The 27153-nt window shown below is 42.2% G+C and overlaps 1 long non-coding RNA gene across 1 annotated transcript; it reads left to right on the forward strand.

Annotated features, from left to right (window-relative positions):
* Positions 1 to 14849: 14849 nt before the first annotated feature.
* LOC133211159 (uncharacterized) lies at positions 14850 to 18043 on the forward strand. The gene is made up of 3 exons (XR_009725138.1): positions 14850 to 14875; positions 15672 to 15810; positions 17374 to 18043. It is a non-coding gene; the product is annotated as an uncharacterized LOC133211159 (long non-coding RNA).
* Positions 18044 to 27153: the final 9110 nt, after the last annotated feature.

Genomic DNA, 27153 nt, shown 5'->3' on the forward strand with positions numbered 1-27153 from the left:
ATTAAATAGCACTGGTCCCAGCACCGACCCCTGAGAGACTCCACTAGTCACAGACCTCCAGCTAGATTCTGCCCCATTGACCACAACTCTCTGCCTTCTTCCTTCCAACCAGTTCTTGATCCACCTCACTACCTGATCATCAAGCCCACACTTCCTTAGCTTATCTATGAGAATGCTGTGGGAGACAGTATCAAATGCCTTACTGAAATCAAGAAAAACCACATCTACTGCTCTACCATCATCCCTCCACCTAGTCACTTTCTCATAGAAGGCTATAAGGTTGGTCAAACATGACTTCCCCCTCATAAAACCATGTTGGCTGTTCTTAATAACCCCCTCATCCTTGATATGCCTAGAAATGGAGTCAAGAATAAGTTGTTCCATCACCTTTCCAGGGACGGAGGTAAGGCTGATTGGTCTATAATTACCTGGGTCCTCCTTCTTGCCCTTCTTATAGACTGGTGTGACATTTGCCATCCTCCAATCCTCACGCACCTCTCCCATTTCACATGACTTACCAAAGATGATGGAGAGTGGCCTAGCAATGACCTCCGCCAGCTCCCTCAGCACCTGTGGGTGCATTCCATCCAGACCCATCGATTTATAGATGTCCAGATTGCATAGCTGATCCCTAACCCAATCCTCATCTACCAAAGCAAACTCCTCCTTTGTCCTGACTCCTTCTGGGGCAATAGGAATCTGGGGCCCCCGGGGAGAGTCTGCAGGAGTAAAGACAGAGGCAAAGAAGGCATTCAGCACCTCTGCCTTCTTTATATCCTCTGTCTCCAGGGCACCCACCTCGTTCAGCAGTGGGCCTATATTGCCTCTTGTGTTAGTTTTATTTGCTATGTATTTGAAGAAGCCCTTTCTATTGTCCTTAACCCGACTAGCAAGATTAAGTTCCAAGGAGGCCTTAGCTGTCCTAATTGCCTCCCTACATCCTCTAACAACTGTCCTATATTCCTCCCAAGTGGCCAGCCCCTCTTTCCATAATCCATAGATTCTCCTTTTCCACTTGAGTTTGCCCAGCAGCTCCTTGTTTAACCACGCTGGTCTCCTAGCTCCCTTACTTGATTCCTTTTGCCTATATTCCTATGAAGAACAGGGAATAGATTTGGGGGTCCTTGCTCAGAAACTAGGACCCTACAGAAGGGCAGTGGCATATTTTTCAAAACGGCTGGATGAAGCGAGGAAAGGATGGCCCAGATGCCTAAAAGCTATGGCAGCAGTCATCACGAATATTGAAGAGGCTTGCAAATTCACCTTGGGACAAAAGATTACTATACTAGTGTCCCATGTGATATCAGCAGTCCCGGAGCAGAAAGGAGCCCACTGGTTATCTCCTTCGCATTTTTTTTAAATACCAGGCTACCAGTGTAGAACAGGATGATACAGAAATTGTGGTCACTAACGTTGTGAATCCAGCATCCTTTTACGGGTACAATCGACAGAACCACTAACACACGACTGCTTGACCACCATAGAGACTGTATATTCAAGCCGACCAGACTTGAAAGAAAAACCTCTGGAAGATGCTGATTCTTCGTTTACTGATGGTAGTAGCTTCATGAAAAATGGTAAAGGAAATGCGAGATATGCCGTTACCACCACTTCACAGGTAATAGAAGCTAAACCTTTACCTGGGAACACCTCTGCCCAGAAGGCAGAAATAATAGCATTAACAAGAGCCCTGGAATTGGCTAAAGACAAAAGGATAGATATTAGGACTGATTCTAAATACACATTTGGTGTGGTCCATGCACATGGTGCTACCTGGGAAGAATGTGGACCTTTGAACACACAAGGGAAACAGGTTAACCATGCTACAGAAATTCTAAAATTACTGGAAGCTGTTCAGCTACCTGAAGAAGTAGCTGTTATGTACTGTAAAGGACATCAACAAGGTGACTCTGATCAGGAAATTGGAAATAATTTGGATGATTTTGAAGCCAAACGAGCAGATGAACAATTTTAAATCATGTCCCTAATCCCTGATGGGAAACTAACAATTGAAAAATCTAAACCTAGGTATTCAAAAGACGATACAAAACTGATTGAGGATCTAAAGGGACAGGAAAATAAAGAGGGATGGGCTCAAATACCTGATGGGTGAAATGTAATCCCCTATAACCAGCTCTGGATGTTAGCTCAGGAAGAACATAATAAAACTCATTGGGGTAGCAACTCTTTGCATAAATATTTAGACAAACAAATTGTAGGAAAGAATCTATACACCACAGTTCAATTAGTGACAAAACAATGTCAGCTATGTCTTAAGAATAATCCTAAGACTGAAAATAGAAATCAAACTGGGACAACTGGTAGAGGAAGTTATCAGGGACAGCAGTGGCAAACAAATTTTTTCTGAATTACCAAGAAAAGAAGTTTATCAATATTTATTGGTGTTAATGGATACTTTTTCAGGCTGGCCAGAAGCATTCCCTTATAGAATAAATAATGCAAAACAAGTGATTAAAATATTATTTAACAAGATAATAAGCTCGTTTTGGGGTACCAGAGGCAATTTCTTCTGACCGAGGCTTGCACTTTAGTGCAAAATTGTTACAAGAAATTAGCAAAAAATTAGAAATTGATTGGCAACTACATGTTCCATATAGGCCTCAGGCCTGTGTACAAGTAGAAAAGATGAACCATCTGATTAAACAACAAATTAGTAAAATATGTCAGGAAATGAATTTATATTGGTACCATGGTTTACCACTGGCTTTATTAAGAATTCAAACTAAACCTCGGTCGAAAGAAGAGGTTAGCCCATTTGAGATTTTGTATGGAAGACCATATCAGTCCCAGTTTAAAGGAGAAAGTCTTCAGGAAGTGGGGGGAAGACTATCTCTGATAGTTTCTGATCAATCTGGGAAAAAAATTGGAGGAGATAAATAAGAGAATAGTAGGGACAAGAGCAAGAGGTTTGGATTATCTGATTCACCCTTTCAGATCTGGAGGCTGGGTTTATGTTAAGAATTTTTCAGGAGATCCTCTACAGGAGAAGTGGAGCATACCGTACCAGATATTATTGATCACCTTTACAGCAGTGAAGATAAAGGAACAACCTGCTTGGATGCATTATTCAAGAATAAAGAAAGCACCAGAGCCAGAGAAGACGTGGTGGATCGAATCTTCAGTACCCCTGCGTATGAAATTGCGTCAATCATAATTTGGACTCATATGATAACTGGCGCACAAGCTTGGGACCAGAACTTATACCTGAAATTAGTGCAGAATGTTACTAATGTTTTAATCGCAGTGACTGTTGGGTGTGTGCAGGAGAAAGCCTGGATCTCCCATTAATTGGAGTTCCAATTCCTAACACTGTCTCATGGACAAATTTGTGGGTGAACACTAGCAATCTGTATTCGAAGGAAAGGTTAACATTTGGAATAGTTAATCCTAACCCAGGTAATAAATACTACATCTGTGCACAAAGATGTATTACACCAGGAACCAGGGTAAGAAATGTTTCTTGTTTAAATGCCACAGATGTAGGTCACCATTCAAATTGCAGTCATACAATTAATATGGATGGTATCGTAGTTCAGTGATGGCCCGTTCCTAAAGGGAAAGGATGGTATTGGTTATGTGGAAAAAATGCTTATAAGATTCTACCCCCAACTGGAAAGGGGCATGCACCTTAGGTGCTGTAATACCCAATTTTACTATTATCAACAGGTACCCTTCCGGGACCTGGATTAGAAGTTTTGCTAAACGAATTAAGTGAGGGTTTAACCCTATTATTGAACGGCACAACTCATTTCATAGTTTTGTAAAAGGGATAATTCCATCTTTAGCAGTAAGTGGATCAGAAAAGGCAATTGTAAATATCTAGGCAACCATAGAAGAAATGGAGAGTAAAAACATCAATATAATCCAGGCAGAACAACAAGAGATGACCAGCCTATCTAAGGTGATATTACAAAACTGAATGGCTCTAGGCATGTTACTGGCATCACAAAGAGGGATTTCTTCCATAATCAATGAAAGTTGTTGCTCCTATACAGTATCACAGTATCACAGTATGTTAGAGATTGGAAGGGACCTCAAAAGATCATCTAGTCCAATCCCCCTGCCGGAGCAGGAACACCTAGATAAGGTTACACAGGAACGTGTCCAGGCGGGTTTTGAATGTCTCCAGAGAAGGAGATTCCACAACCTCCCTGGGCAGCCTGTTCCAGTGTTCTGTCACCCTCACTGAGAAGAAGTTTCTTCTCAAGTTTAAGTGGAACCTCTTGTGTTCCAGTTTGTACCCATTGCCCCTTGCCCTATCATTGTTTGCCACTGAGAAGAGCCTGGCTCCATCCTCGTGACACTCCCCCTTTATATATTTATATACACTAATAAGGTCACCCCTCAATCTCCTCTTCTCCAAACTATAGAGACCCAAAGTGGGAGAATTGAAACAGATCTGGAGGAAATTTGGAAACAAACTAAGATATTTCATGAAATGGCCATGGATGACGCCTCCTGGGGTTTTGAAGAAACATGGAAAAAGTTAACTTCATGGTTACCCAATCTCTCCTGTTTGAGGCAACTGGTTGCAGGAATGCTGGTGTTAATTATTTTACTACTGATTACTTGTGGTATGATACAGTGTTCCCTCTGGTGTTGTAAACGGTCTATGATAAATTACGAAGATTGGAAAAGGAATGAAATTAAGCACCAGGTAGAAACGGGAAATTGCTTCAAAAAGACTTTTGATGGTAATGGTTATATATAAAATGTTGCAAAAGAATTTGCAAAAGGACAGAAAAAGGGGGGAATTTGAGACAAAGGGGCACAAAATCACAAAATGGGATATAGAAGTTTTAAGTAATGTTAAGTTTGATGGCTTTGTAACAGTAGCAATGGAAAATTACTGAGGTGCATGATACATAGAGAAAATAATAGAGTACAGCTAGGGAACATACTGAGAATTCTCACAAGATAAATCATTACAGTTGGCCTAGTTTTAATAAAAACAGCCTAGAAGAACAGGACACAGGGATAAGGAGTATCTGGGAATGGCAGGTGTCCAGGATGGGCTACAGTTAAACTAACTGATAAGTAGGAGGATAGGAGGATTATTATGTCTCTGGTGCTAACGAACCAATTAAACTGGTATGAGCATCTACTGCGCGTGCTTCAAAGGCTGCCAGAAGTGATGAAGATCGTTGGAAGAAGTAAACGACCCTCAGAGACCACCACCACAATTCTGTACGCATGCGGGGAACTCTCTGGAAAATGATGTAATCCATACGTAGCCTCATGAATATGTATGTATGCCCAGGGGCTATAAAAGGACGGCTTGTGTGGCAATCGGGGAGACACACGTTAGGAGGAGCTATCCCCCGTATCTCCCGGCGCCACAATAAAGAATACCTGCTTGTCAGCTTGAAAACTTCGTTGGCAAGTTTCTTCCTGGAATTTTCTCCTAATCAATAGGTTTTCCCCATTTTTCCCACTCTTTGTTCTGTTCCATATATATAACCCCCTTCACAAAGTAAAGTTCCTACTGGTTTTCCACCATTTCCTAAATTCTGCCAACTTTTACCAATTATATTCGTTTGTAAGATCCGTTGTTGTCTCCTATTTTTCCCTTTTCGATTTTTCCAGATTTCAGGGTTGCTTATGTTACTCTCCATTGCCTCCCAGGGCCATCTCTCCCCTTGGTTAGTTCCCCCACAAACATAGCAGTTAGTTACATTCAATGCTTTAGCTATATTTTCAGCAAGATTTACAAAGAGATTTGTAGCAACTGTGGGAATTTCATATTGGATTCCTGTTTCCATTTCATGATAGAAGGAATTGAATAATAAGTGGTGTTGTACTGACTCTCTAGGTTTTTCTTTAATTATTACTTGTAAAATTACCCCTGGATCTTCTCCAGTTCCGTAAATTGATAGTCCAATTTTTACCTCCTCTTGTCTCCATTGTCCTGGATTCCAAATAGTTAGATTGACAGGATTACAAGAATGGGCTGTGCAATTGGGAAAAGTTATTCCCTTTCTAATCTCTGCCCCCAATTGGGTTCCCTTGCATTCTTGGGGCCATCCCCAGGTAGGAATTGTACTCCAGCAGGCACAACTCCATCCAGTATGTCCACAAAAATGATAACTTCTTTCGGACTGTCTATCATAATCCCAATCTGCATAACAACCAGTAGGTAAATATGATCTCTCTTTTGGTCAGGGACAAATATATTTCACATTCTCTATAATACCTCCTCCAATTCAAGTATCCACAATTTGAATATAGGTCATCATCAATAGTGTCACAGACGTCAAAGGTTACTCATACAGGTTGTCTTAGATTAGTTATTATTTGGCTTGTTGCCATTAGTCTTCCTTCTGCTGAGTTTGTTCTTATCTCTATCCAGTATTGATAGGGGAGTTCTTTCGGATTAAAACATACCATTTTAGTACCTTCTTTACAAAGTCCATATTGAGTTTGAATATATATATAGCAGCCAGTTACCGTTCCCTTGCATTCATACACAGTGTGATAGATCAGTGTTTGAGAAGTCACTTTTCCTCATCTAGTTGTAGTAACACATTCACTACAGTTGTTGTTTCTAGCAGCCGTGGCAGTTTCCTATACGGGTCTTATCAGGACCAACACCAAAAGAGGTCCGGTCAGGATCATAGTGCTCAGCGGTCACAGCCCCAGGGGTTGCAGCCCTCGGCAGACCTTTTCAGATTGATTTGGAGAAAACTCCAGGAACAAACTTGCCAACAAAGTTTTCAAGCTGACAAGCAGGTATTCTTTATTGCGGCGCCGGGAGACACAGGGGTAACTCTTCCTAACGTGTGTCGTCGTATTGCTATACAAGCCATGCTATCCCACACGCCCTGCCACTCATAACTATCCATCCTCAGGGAAGATCTCTTGGTGTTATTTTAAATAGTTGCTTAACTTTAAACAAGACCTGAACGATATTCAACAAAATGCTGGTTCCTAGCAATAGGGCCATGCTGGATCACAGGGATATTAAAAGTTTCAGAATTTTCAAGTGCTATTGTAAATAGCCTGAAGAAGATATGGGAGGAAGCTGTAGGAGGCTCCACCATAGGTTGGCCCTCCAAGGAGAAAATGCAAAAGGTATTATTAATAGTTCCCCTTATGTGCCTCCCAAAGGAAGGCAATGCTGAGTTCCACAGTTCCACAATCAGTGATCCCGTGATATCATAAACCAGAGTTGCAAAGTACAAGAGAGTGATAATTTAACCCTAGTCCCCATGGATGATAATCAGCACTGCGGAGCACACATACTGCAAGTAAGGTGTGACATAATATAACCTTGAGAAAAAGCACAACTCTGAAAGTAAGTAAGTCAAGATTGTAACTAGTGGCTATGAAACCAATGCAGTGAATGCTTATAACAATTGTTTTGATATGCCCTGGTCAGATATGCTGTTGTGATAACTCAGCCAGTAACTCAGAACCATGCAGTTGCTCGCTCCCTCCCTCCCTTCTCCCCACCACCCCCCCCACCACCCCCGAGGAGGACTGAAAGAATGTAAATCCCACGGGCTGAGATAAGAATAGTCCAATAGCTAAGGTATAATACAAAACTACTACTGCTATCACCAATAATAATAATTATAAGGGAAATAAGAAGGGGAGAGAATATAAAACTAAAAAGGGGAAAATGAAAAAAGCAATAAACACAAGTGATGCCCAATGCAATTGCTCACCCCCCACTGACCGACACCCAGCCAGACCTGAGCAGCAATCTGGGCCTTCTGGGCAACACCCCCCATTTTCTATACTGGGCATGATGTGCTGTGGGATGGAATACCCCTTTGGCTAGTTTGGGACAGGTGTCATGTCTCTGCTTCCTCCCGGCTTCCTGTGCTCCTCCTCACTGGCAGAGCATGAGACACTGAAAAGTCCTTGATCAGGGTAAGTGCTACTGAGCTACAACTAAACCATTGGTGTGTTATCAGCATTATTTTCAGACCAAAGCCAAAACACAGCACTGCACCAGCTACTAGGAAGGAAATTAACTCTATCCCATAGAAACCAGGACACACACACATAGTTCTGTTTTGCAAAGCAACTATTATTCTATGGCATCATTTTCTGCCTTTTTTTATTGATCTGTGTCGTGGTTTAAACCCAGCCAGACAGCTTGTGCACTCACTCCCATTGAATGGTGCTGAGCTGGAAGCAGTTGAGACCCGCATCCCCCCCCAGGGGCTCCCTCCCTTCCCCGCTCCCGGAGGGATGGGGAGGAGAATCGAAAGAATGCAACTCCCACGGGTTGAGATAAGAACAGTCCAGCAACCAATGTACAACACAAATCACCACTGCTACCACCAACGACAACAATGATAAGAGAAAATAACAAGGGAAAAGAATACAATACCACCCGCCGAAAAACGAGTCAGACCCAGAAGACCCCCTGTCCTTCCGGGTAACTCCCAGTTACCTCCTGGCCATGATGTGCTGTGGTATGGAATACCTCTTTGGTCAGTTTGGGTCAGGTGTCCTGTCTCTGCTTCCTCCCGGCTTCCCCTCCTCCCTGGCAGAGCATGAGGCTCACAAAGTCCTTGGCCAAACCAAAAAATCATTGTTATCAGCTCTGTTCCCTGCCTGAAAGTCAGCACTGCACCAGCTACCAAGAGAAAAAATGACTGCTACTGCTAAGCCCAGGACAATCTGTATGTCTCTCAGTTCAGTCTTGCTAGAGTTACTTGTCTGTGATGTCATAATGGATGGTTTCATAGAGGTGTTAGAGGGGCTAGGATGCTAGTGTTATCTTGATAGTCTGGGGGTATACTTTGTCTTTTAGGGTGGTGAATGTCCTTGCAGTGAGCTGGGGTGCTTTAGTCATGCTTGCATAACCGTGACTATACAGTATGCAATGTAAACTATATATTCTTCGAAAGTTGATTTCGTTCTATAAAGACTAATTCGTACAATACTTAGGGAATGTGATTTTCTAGTACCCTCTTATGTTCTATTTCAGGGTTTTTCTTCTCCTTTGCCATGCATGGGCTATTTTACTCGAACCTTTGAGGAAAAAGTTTTCTTACAGTTCCTCAGTATCCTTGTTTCACTTGTTAATCTTAATATTCTTAGGTCTTTTTCATGCTATTTTAACCAAGAGTTTTTTTTCCATTTTTTTCACTATTTAATTAGTTACTATTATTGTCTTCTTCCTTTTGTTATAAAAATTCCGTCTTTGCCATGATCTGATTTAATTAATTTTTTATTACAATTGATTAATATTGAGAGGCAATAAGAAAGCAGTGCTGGGTGCGCCGGGGAGTCTCCGCTCCACCCAAGATGCACACCGAGATTTCTGGGGTACAGTCTCTTATGCTCCTCAGTCTTGGGTTTCAGCCAATCCTGTTGTCTCCTTCACCCAAATATCGACGTGGTTCCTTTTCATTGTTCTCCTCCTGTTGCCGGGGTCTTATCTTTGGGTGAAGAAACTTCTTAAAAATTTATTGAATTCCTTGGTAATACATTAACAGGGGATGTCTATCACAAGCTTAACCACCATTTTAGCCCCCTAAATTCCATTTCTTATATAGTTACTTATTCAATACACAAGTTTCACCTCATCCTGTAACAGGAGGTATCTCTTGATTACCTAACCCCCTTAAGGAATTCAAGCAGTTAAACAAAGTACCCCTGTAATTAGCAAAGCATTTGAGACATTCAACTAGTTAAACAAAGTACCCCTTAAAGTAACAAAGCGTTTGATTAGGAAGGATTATTCCTTTTTTTCTTCTTCTCTTTCACCATTGTATTGACAGGAACATCTATCATAATCTGATCATTCATATACATTCTACACATGAGACAATGATTTCAAGGATTTTCGATTCCACCCAAAGTACAGTGATGACAAGGACTCCTAAATTGCTGACACGAATCATTCCTATATACCTCACAAGAATGAGTGTACATTTTGGTCAGTATAAAAGCCCAAGCCTCATGTGATGTGGGGGAGACAGAGCCTCTGTGGGGATGCCCACTAAGGTTGAGCCTGCCACCTCACACTGCAATGATGCTTCTCAGAGCTGATTTCCTAATAGTCTTCACAGGGCCCTTGTGCCACATTCTGTCCGTGGCACTGCATAGTGGGAGTAATGATTGTCTGGATTTTGTGCTTCAAATATTGTAGTTGTGTGGAATGTGCTTGTGGGATCCCATACGTGTGTGTGTGTGTTGAGGGTAGATAGTGTTCTGTGTATTTTCTGTTGTCGGGTTCATGTAAAAGTTTTTAAAGGGTAGCAGTTTAACATTTAGGGCAAGAAAGGTTTAATGCAAAAGTGCGGTTTCCAGCAGGTATTTATGGTTTCTGCTGAAGCAGGCAGGCAGCTGTAGCTGCGGCCAAGCAGGCGGGCATCTATAGCAGCTGCCGAGCAGGCCTGCGTTAGTGGCCATGCAAAGCAGAGTGAGCGACTTAAAAAAAAAGGGGGGGGGGGGCAGTGATGCAGCAAACACCTCAACTGTTAACAATGTTCAGTTTAATCAGTCTACTTCTCAAGAACAGATAACCTGGAGGAGGGGGTATATTTGTGTCCTCCTGCCTACAGGTCCATGGCGACTGCCTGCAAAGTTTGTCAAGCCTTGCCATGAGCTGGACAGACGAATGGAGGAACCTCATGCCTCAGCTGCAGGAGCTGAACGTGAATACCCCAAGCAGAATGAGATAGAGGAAGAGAAAAACAAATGATTGCAAAGCATCACTTGGGGGCAACTGAAAAGTAACAGCTTGAATATGTGTGCTTGTAAAGTAGCTATTATTAGATGCTGTGATTTTGTGTATAAAACCACCTGTATTTACTAGCCAGTTGCTAATAAGAAACTACACCTTGTATTGTATAGATTTGTCACTTGAAAATGCAAAGTTGTAGTAGCTGGTAGAAAATGCTAAGGCAAAAGCTAGAAAGATCCTAATACAAGGGTAGTGTTATAATGTAGGTAATGGAACAAATTAAGAGGGTGAGAGAACACCACTGGTAGGAAATTTCTTTGGCTAGTTACTCTGCTAATATACATTTGTGTGTGCCTTGCCATAATAACAGCTTGTTATTGGATGAAGCAGGTGAAACTCTGCATTGACAGCAAGGTGCAAGGACTGAGGCTGACCAAATGCCTGCTACCACAATCAAGGGCAAGACTGGGTTGGCCTCTGTGTTTGCCACCAAGAAGAACCTTTAGCTCCACTGCTGGCTGCAACCCAGCAGGCGTGGAGTGATAGGGACACATGCCATGCCAGACCTTGATGTGAAGGATGTCCTCCCCTGTTATCAGAGAGCCATGTAGAAGAAAAAGGGGACAGGCCCAACAGCCTGTAGTTGGCATATGCTGGAGATATGATCTAGCCCAAATCCCCTGCTCAAGTACAGTCATCCAAAAGATATATAAAACAAAAAGGGGGAGATGTGGAGACAGTGTTCTCACATTAGAATGGATATTTGGTACGTGAACTCTGAACAATCCTAAAAGATACAGCAAGGCCGTGAGAGGCCTGAGGAAGCTTAAGCAAGCAAGATAAGAAGATGGAATTCACTGAGTTATGAGAACTGTGGACTGTTGGCAAGCTTTTGAGGTCAAGTTCTCACACCTGTGCTTAACCAGTTATATTTTAGTCGCTAAGGGTCTTCAAGACATGTATCCAATCATAATATGCCAAATCACTGTAAGTGCATGTAAGCAATAGTATATAAGGAGTTAAGGCTTTGTAATAAACGGCTTTGGTCTGATCATATTGATCTCTGACTGAGTCCACATATTTTCTGCGGCAAAATCCCATGAGGTATCATCTCTAATGACGGTGCAAGATTTGCCTGTTCTCAAATTTCAGCCAAATCTGTAGATATTTTGTTGCTCTGACCTGTGTATGTGCAGCAGCTTGTATTTATGATTGTACAGACGCCTCCTTGGGAAGCTAATAGCAAGTCAAGGGCCATACAGTTTTGCAGTGTCACCTAGGATAGGCTGGATACCTCAATCTGTAATGCCTGCATAGCATCTATAATTTCACTCTCAATGTTTTTAATTACTGCAGATATATATACAATTGCCTTTTCTAATTCACTCACTCCCAAACAAGGGAGAAACCATCTAACAAAATTGTGAAAACCTGTGGGACAACTGGCAATAGCATTATGAGTTGAGTTTTCTATGAGGTCGTACAAAACAAAGCAAGTGGAAAATGTGGCACCAGATTAGGTCCCACAAAACAAGTAATTTGCCTTAGTAATTTTCAGTGAGCTGTTGAATATATATCCACCCTCCACCCCTTTGCTCACAGTCAAGAGGCAGGGGAATAAGTTTTCCACCCCATGGGTGAGAGGTTATGGTATAGATTCTGATAAATCTATAAGTGCTGGGGCACTAGGGCCTTCCATATTTTGTGGGGGTCTTTCATTTACTTTAGGGCTGTCCTGGGTTTAGCAGTAGCAGTCATTTTTCTCTTTCTTGGTAGCTGGTGCAGTGCTGTGTTTTGACTTTCGGGGTGGGAACAAAGCTGATAAAAATGATGTTTTGGTTTGGCCAAGGACTTTGTGAGCCTCATGCTCTGCCAGGGAGGAGTGGAAGCCGGGAGGAAGCAGAGACAGGACACCTGACCCAAACGGACCAAAGAGGTATTCCATACCACAGCACGTCATGCCTTGGATGTAACTGGGAGTTACCCGGAAGGGCAAGTGTGGACTGCAGGGTTGGAAGAGGTATCGGTTGGTGCTTGGTCGGGCTGGGGGGGGGGCAAGTTATCGGTCGGCTGGTGATGAGGTGCTGTATTCTCTTCCCTTGTTATTTCCTTTATCATTACTATTATTGGTGGTAGCAGTAGTGATTTGTGTTATACCTTAGTTACTAAACTGTTCTTATCTCAACCCATGGGAGTTGCATTTTTTTTTCTGATTCTCCTCTCTGTCCCTCCAGGAGTAGGGGGAGGGCAAGTAAAGGGGGGGAGTGGGTGAACAAGCTGTCTGGCATTGGTTAAACCACGACAAGGGCCCACAGAGTTTATTTTGTGCCACTCTATTATCAGTTTTTCCAATTTTTCAGTGGGTAATCCATCCATTAAATCTTTAGGAATGCCCTTTTGCCACCCCAATGTCCACAACCTTTCTCTTTTATTAGGAATATTTCTACCTCCTGGGGAAGTAGGGTATGTTGGGTGTTTCCCATTAGTCAGGTGAAGAGAGGTTTTTACCTCTGTTCGCCTCAGTCCCTTAGTATCAGTTTTACTAGAAATAAAAGTATGGATGGGACTGTACTTTCTCCCACAATTAATCAACTCTTGGGCAACTTTCCCCCGTGTCCATACTTTCTTTTCTGTCTTTCGACAGGTGACAGCAGTCCTTCCAGGGCAGCAACAACAACTTTGAGATGTTTCTTGTATCTTTCCCTGCAATTGGATCCCCATGGCTTTCAGGGTGTCAGGAATACCCCAAATGAGAGGAGTCATACATTCGGGATCAACCGGTATCATCATCGGGGACTCCTGTTTAAGTCTAAGTTCCAGACTGTACATCATTTGCAGACATGCCACTTTCTGTACATTTTCTACCAAATGGTCAATTGTCCCTGTGATGGAGAGGGGATCTCTCCTTTCCAAAGAGTTAAGTCCTCCAACCTAATAAGTTGCCCTTTGAGATAAGGACCAGGGTGCACCATGGTTACTGGTGGTTATGATTCAGAGAAAACTCCAGGAACAAACCTGCCAACAAAGTTTTCAAGTTGACAAGCAGGTATTCTTTATTGCGGGGCCGGGAGACAAGGGGGATAGTTCCTCCTAACATGTTCCTCCGTATTGCTACTCAGGCCATCCTTATATAGTCACTGGGTATACATACATATTCATGAGGCTACACATGAATTACATAATTTTCCAGAAAGTTTCCCGCGTGCATACAAAAATGTGATGATGGTCTCTGAGGGTTGTTTATTTCTCCCGACAATCTTCATAACTTTTGGCAGTCTTTGAAGCACCAGCTTAATTAACATTACAGACATAGCAATCATCCTGTCCTACTTATCAGTTAGTTTAACTGCTCCCATCCTGGACATATACTAGTCCCAGATACTCCCCACTAGATGTTTACCTTTTTAATGGGTTCATTAACACCACAAGCATAGCAATCATCCTGTCCTTCTACTTATCAGCTAGTTTATTTGCACCCATCCTGGACATCTGCTAGTCCCAGATACTCCCCATCTCCAGGTCCTGTTTTTCTATCCTGTTTTTCTTACACTTTTTGTACTAAGGTCCTAAGGACCTAAAACTATGTCAACTACCTTCAAGCACCTCAGTTATTTTCCATTACAAAGCCATCAAGGTTACTTAGAACTGATTACATTTTGTGCTTTTGTGCCTCCTTGTATACTGGCCCCCAATACCCCTCAGCTTCCTTCTCACTTAGTAAAATTTACTCTCCCCCAGACAGCGATACTCTCCAAACATATTCGGTTTCTGATTCTTTCAGAGTACGACTGAATTCCTTTTTAAGTTTAGCTAATTTTGCAACATTACACGGAACCTCTTTGGTGGTAATTTGTGGGAATTCGTCCTCTCTGTCTTCATAAGTATATTAATTTTTTTCTCAAGGGTCAGAGAGAAACAGCAGGAACGTTTAATTTTTCTAACCTTAGTCTCACTTCTAGGTCACTGCAGGGGTATTCAGTTGTTTTCTCAGACCATGGAGAGGTGCTTTTCTCTGCCAGGAGTTCCTTTCTCAGGGCTAATTGCAAGTAGTTAGCCTGATTTTTCTCTTTGTCTAACTGTTCTTTTAAGTTAACTACCCGGTTCTGTAGGGATCAGATCAGGTCTTGTAAAGTTTGTATGAACCGAGATTCAGCCATTCGTTGTTGTCCTTGAGCCTCTACTGCAACGTCCACCTCTTCATTCAAGGTTAGTGACTAACATTTTCTTAGCATTGGTGTGTAAATAACACACAAAAGTGGAGAGGAAATAAGCTATGTGAAGACTTATTCACACAATTGTAGGAAAAAAACACCCACCATATCTTTGGTTTATTATGTGTTAGTAATTAGCATGTGATAATAAACAGATCGTACAGGAAGCTTTTTCATGCCTCTATGCAGTTGTCCATGTTAAACTATGGTGTCATTTTCAAATGGCAAGAAAATCAAACCTGTAGGAGGAAATATTAACTTTTCCTAGCATACTTTTGAGACTATCAGGGCTTCTAAATGAAAGGAAATGGTGATTCTGTGACTTTAGTGATTGACAAATGATGTCTTTCCTTGTTTCATGTGTATAAATATTTAACATTTGAATTTGGGTGGGCTGTACTTTTAGAAGAGCAGAAGAGGAGCAGCACAATAAAGGGGGGAGTAAATATTAGAACAAAGATCTTAAAATAGAACTGCCTGTTTTCTGGCAAATAGGCGTAAACCTGGTAGCATGCAAGATCATGTTTTTAATAAGCTTTTATCGAATGCTCTAAATTAGCAGATGCAGTCAAGAGGAAAAGTTGAGATCAGTGATCAGTGGTTAAAATGAGTAAGAAACACATACAGTTTCATATTTTCTGTCATTAACAGTATTTTATATCTGTTGATATGTGAAATGTCTAGTGTACTTGAAGTTTTTCTTCATAACTGCAGAATTTTATATTTTTTTTTTATTGAATTATTGCTGAGTACGTAGAAGCATTTGAGCCTTTTTTCTCTTGTATTTTCAGAAGGGCCATAGCTTACGTGAGAAGCTTGCAGAAATGGAAACCTTTAGGGACATCTTGTATAGACAAGTTGATACTTTACAGAAATATTTTGATACCTGTGCAGATGCAGTTTCCAAAGATGAACTCCAGAGGGATAAAGGTAAAACTGTAATTAAAAAATTTTATCTCTATAGAATTTAACTTTTACACAATTGTATGCTTAAATTATAAGTTTACACTAACAGTAGTGTGTGTGGCTTTAAACTAACATAGTAAAATATAGCAAACTGTTCTAAGTTGCTAACAGAGAGAGAGAAAGGAATGTTCAGCTGATGGGGGAAGGAACATCACGGGTCTTATAACAACTAAGGAGACAGCAAATAAGACCAAGGATGCTAGCCTTCAAGGTAACAGAGACTGGAGGAGAACAAAAGCAAGGGCATGCCAATTGCTAACTCAGCACTAGGACCTTGTGAGCGTGCACAAGCACTGAGGTCATTCAATAAACACAGTGAGGAAGGCTATCAGTGACCACCAGAGACCCTCACTCATCGAGAAAGCACATGTGTAATTAGAATGCAAATATTCTGCTGGCAAGTACTGGGTGCGCTCACCTTTGCGAAACGATTCACGTGTGCGCCCAGCACTGCAATAAAGAATGCTGCTTTCTAAAACTCCACCTTGAGTCTTAGAGAGTTTCTCTGACCTACTTTTGTGGTAACACAATAGTTACTATAGCATTTGATGCCATATAAATAAAATATATATCTTAAATATACTCTGTAGTAATGGGATTAATCATAGATATTTCTGCATCAACAGTGTTAACTATTTTCACTTCAGAAATTGGATTCCCATAAAAATCTGCTTAACTTCAATATAAACCTGTAGCTGTCAACTGTATAAAAGTAATGCTTTTTTAAGCATTTGATGTTCTAGAACAGTAATTGTTTACCCCATAAAATGAATTTAACTTAGTTTAACGTTGTATCTCTTAACTTTATTTAGAAAAACAATAGGATATTAGTTTTGACAGGAAAAATATGTTCTTTACAAAAGGCAAAGGTTCTGCCATAATGAATGCTCCTGAGATGTATTTGCTGCAGCTAGAGTACTGAGTGTGCATGTAATGTCCTAGTAGACTCAGGTATAGATGTCTACATATCTCTGAATTGTTCTTCTCAGAGCACAGCTTGTATTCAGGCACTCTCTTGAGGTATTTATATTCATCCTCACATTTTTTCTGGCAGCCTGAAACTTTTGATAGTGAGAAAACAGTAGATAAGTACTATTCCACTTTGAGAACTTTCTAGTGTAAAACAGTATATAATTGCTCAGTTGTGGCTCCCTGCTTATACAGTTGTAACACCAAAATAATGTTCTTCTTACGATCAAGTGCTAAATTTTGACACTGAGCAAATGTTAGTCTCCTGATGGTTTCTGAAAGTAATGTTGATAGTGGTTTCAGGTTAAAAGAAAGGGGGGTGGTGGTGTCATGACTGTTGTTATAGGAAAAAATCTTAAATAGTTCTTAGCTATGAAGATGCTTTTCATAGAATCATAGAATAGTTAGGGTTGGAAAGGATCTTAAGATCGTCTAGTTTCAACCCCTTTGCCATGGGCAGGGACACCTCACCCTAGATCATGCTTTTAATCCCTTTTTGCACAGTAAAGAATTGGGAAAGCTTTCTCACTCCCGTAACTCATTCTCTTTCACATTTAGTGGTAGAAGATGATGAAGATGATTTCCCTACAATGCAATCCGATGGGGACTTTTTACATAACAGTAATAGCAGTAAGGAAAAATGTGTGTCACCTTTTTCACTGAAAATTCATATGAATCTTATGATAAGTCTGATACAAGATAGGTATTTATGCTCTTTTCTAAGCAGAAAATGACAAGAATAGTTATTTGTGACAGGAAGTTCTTATTCGTGTTAAGATAATCATAAAAAGCAGCTAAGGAATGATAATCTGAGTTATTCTTAACTCAGACATATTAATGAAAGCCTGTCAAATTGTAATTTCCTGTTCTGTGTCCAAAGCTATTTCCACTACAAAATTCTGTTGAAACGGCTGCATCATTTGGATACTGGGGACTGAGATTTATACCAAGCAACTGTAGTTTTTCTTGCAAGTGTTATCTGCTTTAGCAGTGTGGCAGAGCACAATGCTTTTTCAGTTAGGTGTGCCCTATTATGTTTTCTCTAAATTCTATGGCTATGTAATGGCTAAGTCAACATTGTATGACATCATAATTTTAGCTCTTTTTTTAACTCTATTTTCCAATGTTATGATGAACAGAATTCTGATTTTTATTCTTATCTTAAATGGTATGATTATAGTCATTGTACTCACTGCATCCATGCAATACATGTGAAGAACTCGCCCAAGTCTTGCTGTTTTAGAAATCTGATACTTCTGGCCTGCCAGAAGTTGTATATGTGTTTAAAAAGCTATTTGCAATCTTCTTATACTTTTTCTTGCTTCCCAACTGAAATAATTTCAGTATTTACATTCTCTAGTTGTTGGTAATTCATTATTTCTTAGACTTTGGTTTACAAAATTTTGAAGCCACGCAGTTTCAAATCTGCTGGAATATCCAAAAGAAGTACTGTTCAAAATAATTTTTATTCAAGAACCTGGAAAATATATTGGCACAATAATCTTTTTCTGTCTTCTGTTTTCTTTTTAACTGCCTCTATTTCTCTGTGTGTTGCATGTTTCCTTGTTGTATTTAAATGCTCTTTTTAGATTATTGCTAGAACTGTTAGGATGTAAGGAAATGGAAGGAGCTTTCAGTATACTTCCAGAGAATTAATCATATGAGTAGATTTTTTCACTGTTATAAAGTGCTTGCCCTGCTGAGTATTAATTGTAGTGCTGATTTCAGAGTTTAAGTAGCATATAACTTTAAAGGTCCGAATAAATCTTTCTTTCCTCTTATAATCAAATAAAATCAAATAATCAAGCTTGCAACACTCACAGGAATTTAAGTGATATACACATTTCTCTTGCAAACGGAGGGCAGGGGGAAAAAGTTAGCATGACCGTAGAAATTTGTGTACTGATCTGAAGAAGACATTTTGGGTAGGCTTTTCCTTTTCTGTGTTCTCTAGGATCTTTGTGTGAATGGTTAAAAAGAGCACTATGAAGATATTTAAATTTATGGCTCACTTTCCAGTTAGAAAATCTGGTAACTGAAACAAACAAAAAAAATTCAGAAAACACAAGTGTAGCAGAATACAATTGCTTACCACCAGCTGACTGATGCCCAACCTGTCCCTAATCAGTGATCGGCCTGTCTTGGCCAAGTCTCCCCAGTTTATATACTGAGCATGATGTTCTATGGTATGGAATATTCCTTTGGCTAGTTCAGGTCAGCTGTCCTGGCTGTGATCCCTGCCAGCTTCTTGTGCACCTGGTCACTGTCAGAACATAAGAAACTAAGAAATTCTTGGTTTATATTAAGCACTATGTAGAAACAACTAAAACCATGAGGGTGTTATCAACATTATTCTCAGACTAAGGCCAAAACATGACACTGTACCAGCTACTAGGCAGAAAATTTATTCCATGTGAAACCAGGACAGTATCCACCCCTTATTCCATACCATTTACATCATGATCAGATCCCACACTTTCCAGTATACCATCACCTTTTCTGTCTCTTGACATATGTATATAAATACAGATACCTTTCCCTTAGTCTATGGACCAGTCCTATAAAAGTTCACTGAGTTCATTCAGTCCAGTACTGAGCCCCATCTTATCATAAGTCTTTCAGGGCAGGAGAGATGGTGTGTGGTGTTGAATTGTTGCTTAGTGAAACCAGATCCGATTTCATCACTGCTGTGCTCATCCACTTTCATCAAAGTTCATTCTTCATTAATGTGATGATCAAAAGGTGGTCGGGTTCAGGCCTGCAAGTCTGGAGCAGTGGACATGGGCACCACAAGATGCCCCGTGCAGTAACAGTCATATAGCTGCCATAAAAGTGTTATATAGCAGTCAACAGCATACAGTTTAATTCAGTGGCTATTCTCACCCAAAATCACATCCCCTTGGGGCACATAATAGGCTTCCCCATCCTCCTTCATTACCCACCAAGTGCACCCAGGTCCTTGAGCAAAAGGAGTCCCATCTTGCCACAATGCAGCAGCCAAGGTGGATTTACCTCTGCCTTGCCAGTGTTTTTGCTCCTATTGCTTCAACCACCCCCACAGGGCATTTGCCACCATCCGTGAGTCAGTATAAAATATTGCCCACTTTTCTCATTCAGCAATGTCCAAGGCCAGCTGGATGGCTTTCACCTCTGCAAACTGACTTGATTCACGCTTTCCTTCAGCAGTTTCTGCAGTTTGTCGCATGGGACTCCTTACAGCTGCCTTCCATCTCTGACACTTTCCCACAATATGTCAGGACCCATCAGTAAACAAGGCATATTGTTTCTCAGTTTCTGACAGTTCATTATGTGGTGGGGCCTCTTCAGCACGCATCACCTCCTCTGGTGACATTCTGAAATCCTTGCCTTCTGACCAATCCAAGATCACTTCCAAGAATCCTGGTAAGCTGGGATTTCCTATTCAAGCTCGTTGTGTAATTAGTGCAGCCCACTTACTCCATGTAGCATCGGTTGCATGATATATAGAAGACACCCTGCGTTTGAACATCCAGCCCAGCATGGGCAACTGGGGTGCCAGGAGGAACCATAGAACAGTTAGGGTTGGAAAGTATTTTAAGATCATCTAGTTCCAACAGTGCCAATCACTTCCAAAGCAGCTTGAACCCCTTCATAGGCTGCCAGTATCTCTTTCTCAATTGGAGTATAGCTGGCCTCATATCCTCTGTATCCCCCGACATGAAAAGACAAGGGTGCATTCTGCTAGAGGCTCCAGGTAGGACCATTCTCCCCAGCGATGGTGTAGAGCACATTTTTCACATCTTGCCCAGTCTGGACTGGTCCAAGGCTTACTGCATGAACTCTCTCATTTAATTTTTCAAAGGCTTCTTGTTGCTCAGGGCCCCATTTGAAATAATGAAACAATGAAAAGACACATGATAGAGAGGGCTTACAATCAGACTGTAATTTGGGATGTGCATTCTCCAGAACCCCTAAGCACCTAAGAAAGCTTGTGTTTCTTTCTTATTAGTTGGTCGAGACATTGCTGTTATCTTGTTGATCACATCCATTGGCATCTTGCCATTTTATTCCCCAAAACAGAATCTCCTTTGCAGGTCCCTTGGCTTTACTTTGTTTTATGGCAAAACTGGCTTTCAGTACGATTTGGATTGTTTTCTTCCCGTTCTCAAAACCTTCTGCTGTATTAACCCACACAGTGATGTCATCAATGTATTGCAGGTATCATAGAATACCAGGTTGGGGAGTGTCAACGCGGGAGTCACGGACAACGCAGGGACTATCAATGTGATCAGCAAATGCCAATTTATTACAAAGCTTTAACCCCTTATAAACCATTTCTCACAGGCACTTAGAGTGATTTGGCATATTATGATTGGATACATGTCTTGAAGACCCTTAGCAACTAACACATAATTGGTTAAGCACAGGTGTGAGAACTTGACCTCGAAAGCTTGCCAACAGCCCACAGTTCTCATAACTTAGTGAATTGCAGCTTCTTCTTATCTTGTTTGCTTAAGCTTTCTCGGGCCTCTCACTGCCTTGCTGTATCTTTCAGGATTATTCAGAGTTTATGTACCAATTATCCATTCTCCCGTGAGAACACTGTCTCCACATCTCCCCCTTTTTGTTTTATATATCTTTTGGATGACACTACTTGAGCAGGGGATTTGGGCTAGATCATAACTTCAACATATGCCAACTACAGGCTGTCGGGCCTGTCCCCTTTATCTCCTGCATGGCTCTCTGATAACAGGGAAGGCCATTCCTCACATCAAGGTCTGGCATGGCATGTGTCCGCACCGCTCTGCGCCTGCTGGGTTGCAGCCAGCAGTGGAGCTAAAGGTTCTTCTTGGTGGCAAACACAGAGGCCAACCCAGTCTTGCCCTTGATTGTGGTAGCAGGCATTTGGTCAGCCTCAATCCTTGCACCTTGTTGTCAATGCAGAGTTTCACCTGCTTCATCCAGTAAGAAGTCGTTATTATGGCAAGGCACACACAAATTTATATTAGCAGAGTAACTAGCCAAAGAAATTTCCTACCAGTGGTGTTCTCTCACCCTCTTAATTTGTTCCATTACCTACATTATAACACTACCCTTGTATTAGGATCTTTCTAGCTTTTACCTTAGCATTCTCTAGCACCTACTACAACTTTGCATTTTCAAGCGATAAATCTATACAATACAAGGTGTAGTTTCTTATTAGCAACTGGCTACTAAATACAGGTGGTTTTATACACAAAATCAAAGCCTCTAATAATAGCTACTTTACAAGCACACATATTCAAGCTGTTACTTTTCAGTTGCCCCCAAGTGATGCTTTGCAATCATTTGTTTTTCTCTTCCTCTATCTCATTCTGCTTGGGGTATTCACGTTCAGCTCCTGTAGCTGAGGCATCAGGTTCCTCCATTCGTCTGTCCGGCTCATGGCAAGGCTTGACAAACTTTGCAGGCAGTCGCCATGGACCTGTAGGCAGGAGGACACAAATATACCCCCTCCTCCAGGTTATCAGTTCTCGAGAAGTAGACAGATTAAATGAGGAGTTTGCCGCATCATTGCCTTTTTTTTTTTTCTTCTGCCTTTGACTTACCCTTTAAAAGGGGCATGAAATCAATCATATCATTTGTGATTCCACACAAAGGGCGGATCCATTGGATATCACCCATCAATTTCTGCACGACAGACAAGGTTGTTATCTGTGTGGTAATTTTAACTTTTTGAGGCCTAATTTCAGTTCCGGGAATGATCCACCCCAGATATTTCCAAGGGGTTTCACCCTGTCCGGTGGAATTACCAGTCCTGCTTTCGCTAATTCTGATTGTAGCAGGTAAAGCAGATAGTCCTTGTTTAAATCTTTGCCTGCAATTAGGATATCATCCACATAGTGATATATAACACATTTTTGCAGTTTCTGTCAGATCGGTTGCAATGCCCAGGCAACATACAGTTGACAAATAACATAATTTTTCATACCTTGAGGTAAAACAACCCATTCATATCTCTTAGCAGGCTCTTCTTTGTTAACTGCTGGGACAGAGAAAGCAAATTTTTCACAATCGCTTGGGTATAGAGGTATCCCAATCCTGAGGTATCATTGAAGGGCTAGGCAAGCCAGGTTGCAAAGCAACGACATTCAATTGTCCTGTGTCCGAATTTGTCACATTTAATACATTTATCTGCAAAACAAGTAACACTACCCTGAGGGGGGCGGGTTGCTGAACTAATTTTCTTTACAGTACACTGTTTTGTTTTAAGTGTCCCATCCGTTCACAATTATAACATCTCATACCTTTAGTAGCCTCATGATCACCCTAACCTTATTGTAGAAGAGGTTTAACAGCAGCGGTGAAGGCAGTAGCCATGTATCCAGCCTTTTCCTCTGCTGTGCTCACTTTAAACCATATCAGAAGGTGGGGAGTAAGCAACGATTGAGCTATGAAATGGATATCATATGGTGCTAAGATATATGCAGAAAAAAATATGTGCAGTAATTGCCTGAGTATACGATGATTTTAACCCATAGGATGTTACCGGTTGACGAGCCTCTTTTACTACCTTTAAATCCAATGCCTCCCACTCCTTTCCCCCCTATGGAGTTTTAAACACCGGGAATGAAGAGGGACCCATAGCCAAAAATTCCCCCATAACAATTGCATCTTTGATCATCCCATGCCAACGTTTAGCAGGGTTATTACCATAATCCCCTACCCCGTGCTCAACACCCCCCTCTCACTCCCCTTTCTTTACTAGTGGGTTGTAGGGGGGTGGGGCAGAGGGTTTGGAGGTTTCTTTTAGCTCCAATGCTTCTAATTTCTTCAGCAACTGTCGCAGTTGACCATCACTGAGGGTGGTTCGCATCTGCCGATGAGTCGAACTGTCTGAATCGTCTGAGTCGGGATCAGGAAGGGGAGGGTACAAGTACTGTTCTGCCAGAGACTCTGGGTCTGGTTCCAATTCCGATTTGGGGTCTCCTTCCTCTGGGTTGGAGGTGACCACGTTTGCACTCTCTGCCTGTACTTTAGGGCACAAACGCTGTTTCACCTTGTCTTTCCCTTTATGCTGGGGATGCTGCTGAGATGCCATGCCAGGCACAACGGGAGGAGTAAATACCATAGATGTAGCACGCTTCTCTACCTCTGACTGACTTTGTGAAGGAGCAGCGGCCAGGAAAACAGATGCCACTGCTGTCCATTCCGATTTCATTTCCTTTAGTCTCAGTTATCGATCTCCATAGCGCAGAATGCTCCTGCGCTTTCTTTGTCCCTTTACTGATCTCATCCCACAATGCCTGGCCTATACGGTCCCATTCAGAAACCTCAAAGGCAGCTTGCACGGTGGGGATAAAGCCACGATCATGGGACCACTTTAACAGCCTCTGTGAGGCAGCACTATCATACTGCAGTCCTCTCTTAGAGAGAATATGTTGGAGGAGCAACATCACTCCCTGTTCCTCTTGAGAAGGCAAGTGCCCCATCTCCTCCCTGGCCGCTCACCTGATCAGGGCAAGATCCTACAGTCTGCAGACGTCTGACTTCACAGCGCAGGGGCAGCGCTGACTTTCGGCCTGGTCACCCCCTCTTCTTTGATCAGACCTTCAAACTTGCATGCAAGTTACCGATCTGAGGATCCCTGTTTGGGTGCCATTTGCCAATGCAGGAGTCACGGACAACACAGGGATGATCAATGTGATCAGCAACTGCCAATTTGTTACAAAGCTTTAACTCCTTATATACCATTTCTTACAGGCACAGTGATATGGCATATTATGATTGGATACATGTCTGGAAGACCCTTAGCAACTAGCATATAATTGGTTAAGCACAGGTGTGAGAACTTGACCTCAAAAGCTTGCCAACAGCCCACAGTTCTAATAACTCAGTGAATTACAGCTTCTTCTTATCTTGCTTGCTTAAGCTTCCTTGGGCCTCTCAAGGCCTTGCTGTATCTTTCAGGATTATTCAGAGTTTATGTACCAATTATCCATTCTCCTGTGAGAACACTGTCTCCACAGGGGGGGACCTCAAGGATCATCTGGTCAAACCTTTCTAGGCAAGCATGGCCTAGACTAAATGTCCAGTACTCTATCAGCTGAATTTTACCTATTTGCTAGGCAATCCACCCATGTCCTGGGGTGATTATTCTATTTTCTAGTTGTTGTCATTGCAGGCGTTGGATCCCTGACTTGAAATGCCCTAATGATGCAGGATTCAGAAGGATTTGGATTATTTTCACAGAATCCCAAGTGTTGGAAGGGACCTCATAAGATCATCTAGTCCAACCCCCCGACAAGAGCAGGGTAACCTTCAGTACATCACACAGGAACTTGACCAGGCAGGCCTTGAATATCTCCAATGTGGGAGACTCCACAACCCCTCTGGGCAACCTGTTCCAGTGCTCTGTCACTCTCACAGTAAAGAAGTTTCTCCTGATGTTCACATGGAACCTCCTATGCTCCAGTTTACACCCATTGCCCCTTGTCCTATCACTGGACATCACTGAAAAAAACTAGCTCCATCATCCTGACATTCACCCTTTACATATTTGTAAACATTGATGAGCTCACCCCTCAGTCTCCTCTTCTCCAAGCTAAAGAGACCCAGCTCCCTCAGCCTCTCCTCATAAGGGAGATGATCCACTCCCTTAATCATCTTTGTGGCTCTGTGCTGGGCTCTTTCCAGCAATTCCCTGTCCTTCTTGAACTGAGGGGCCCAGAACTGGACACAATATTCCAGATGCGGCCTCACCAAGGCAGAATAGAGGGGGAGGAGAACCTCTCTTGACCTACTAACCACACCCTTTCTAATACACCCCAGGATGCCATTGGCCTTCTTGGCCACAAAGGCACATTGCTGGTTCATGGTCATCCTCCTATTCACCAGCACCCCCAGGCACCTTTCCCCTTCACTACTTTCTAGCAGGTCAACCTCCAACCTGTACTGGTACATGGGGTTGTTCTTCCCCAGATGCAAGACTCTACACTTGCCCTTGTTGAATTTCATCAAGTTTCTCCCTGCCCAACTCTCCAGCCTATCCAGGTCCCACTGAATGGCAGCACAGCCTTCTGGTGTGTCAGCCATTCCTCCCAATTTAGTGTCATCAGCGAACTTGCTGAGGGCACACTCAGTTCCCTCATCCAGGTCGTTGATGAAAATATTAAACAGCACTGGTCCCAGCACTGACCCCTGAGGTACCCCACTAGTTACAGACCTCCAGCTAGATTCTGCCCCATTGACCACAACTCTCTGCCTTCTTCCTTTCAACCAGTTCTTGATCCACCTCACTACCTGATCATCAAGCCCACACTTCCTTAGCTTTTCCTCCCTTTCTCAGAAATGTCTTCTGCTGTATCGCCCAATACGATAATGTTATTGATGTACTGCAGGGGTTCTGAAGCTTGCCCCTGTTCCAGTGCAGTCTGGATCAGTCCATGGCAGATGGTAGGGCTGTGTTTCCATCCCTGCCTTGGGCAGTCAGTTCCAAGTGTAGTGGTTGCCCCTCCAGGTAAAAGCGACCTGTGGCCTGCACTCTGCAGCGAAAGGTATTGAGAAAAATGCGTTGGCAGTATCAGTTGTGGCATTCCACTTAGCTGCCTTTGACTTCAGTTACTGTTGAAGTTCCAGCATGTCTGGTAGGGCAGCACTCAATGGTGGTGTGACTTTATTCAGTCCACGATAGTCTACTGTTAGCTTCCACTCTCCGTTTGACTTTTTACTGGCCCTATTGGGCTATTAAAGTCTGAGTGGGTCCTGCTGATCCCTCCTTGGCTCTCCAGTCTATGGATCAGCTTATGGGTGGGAATCAGGGAGTACAAATACAAATGGAAATGGTGGCAAATGCCATGTGGGCGTGGTTGCAGCAATAGAAGCAGAGTAACACAGAGGAAAACCCCTCTAGGCTACTGCATTGTGACAAGATATTGCTGTCCAGGTGGAGAACCTGGTTGTGAAGATACACCATGTAAACATGCATGTATGTACCCAAGAGTTGGAATCACAGAATCACACAGAATCACACAATTGTTAGGATTGGATGGGACCTCTGGAGATCATCTAGTCCAACCCCCCCGGCAAAGGCAGGGCCACCTAGAGGCAGTTACACAGGAAGGAATCCAGGAAGGTTATGAATGTCTCAAGAGAGGGAGATTCCACACCTGACCTGGGCAGCCTGTTCCAGTGCTCTGCCACCCTCAACATAAAGAAGTTCTTCATCATGTGGAGGTGAAATTTCTTGTTTTTTAGCTTATGTCCATTTCTCCTCATCCTGTCACTGGTCACCACTAAAAAGTACATCACCATTCTCCTGGCACCCACTTTTGAGTTATTTATTTGCATTAATAAGCTCCTCTCTAAGTCTTCTTGTCT

Source organism: Neopsephotus bourkii, unplaced genomic scaffold (genome assembly GCF_033783945.1).
Source record: "Neopsephotus bourkii isolate Nb327-2 ecotype Australia unplaced genomic scaffold, CSIRO-AGI_Nbou_v1 NB_575, whole genome shotgun sequence".
Lineage (NCBI taxonomy): Eukaryota > Metazoa > Chordata > Aves > Psittaciformes > Psittacidae > Neopsephotus > Neopsephotus bourkii.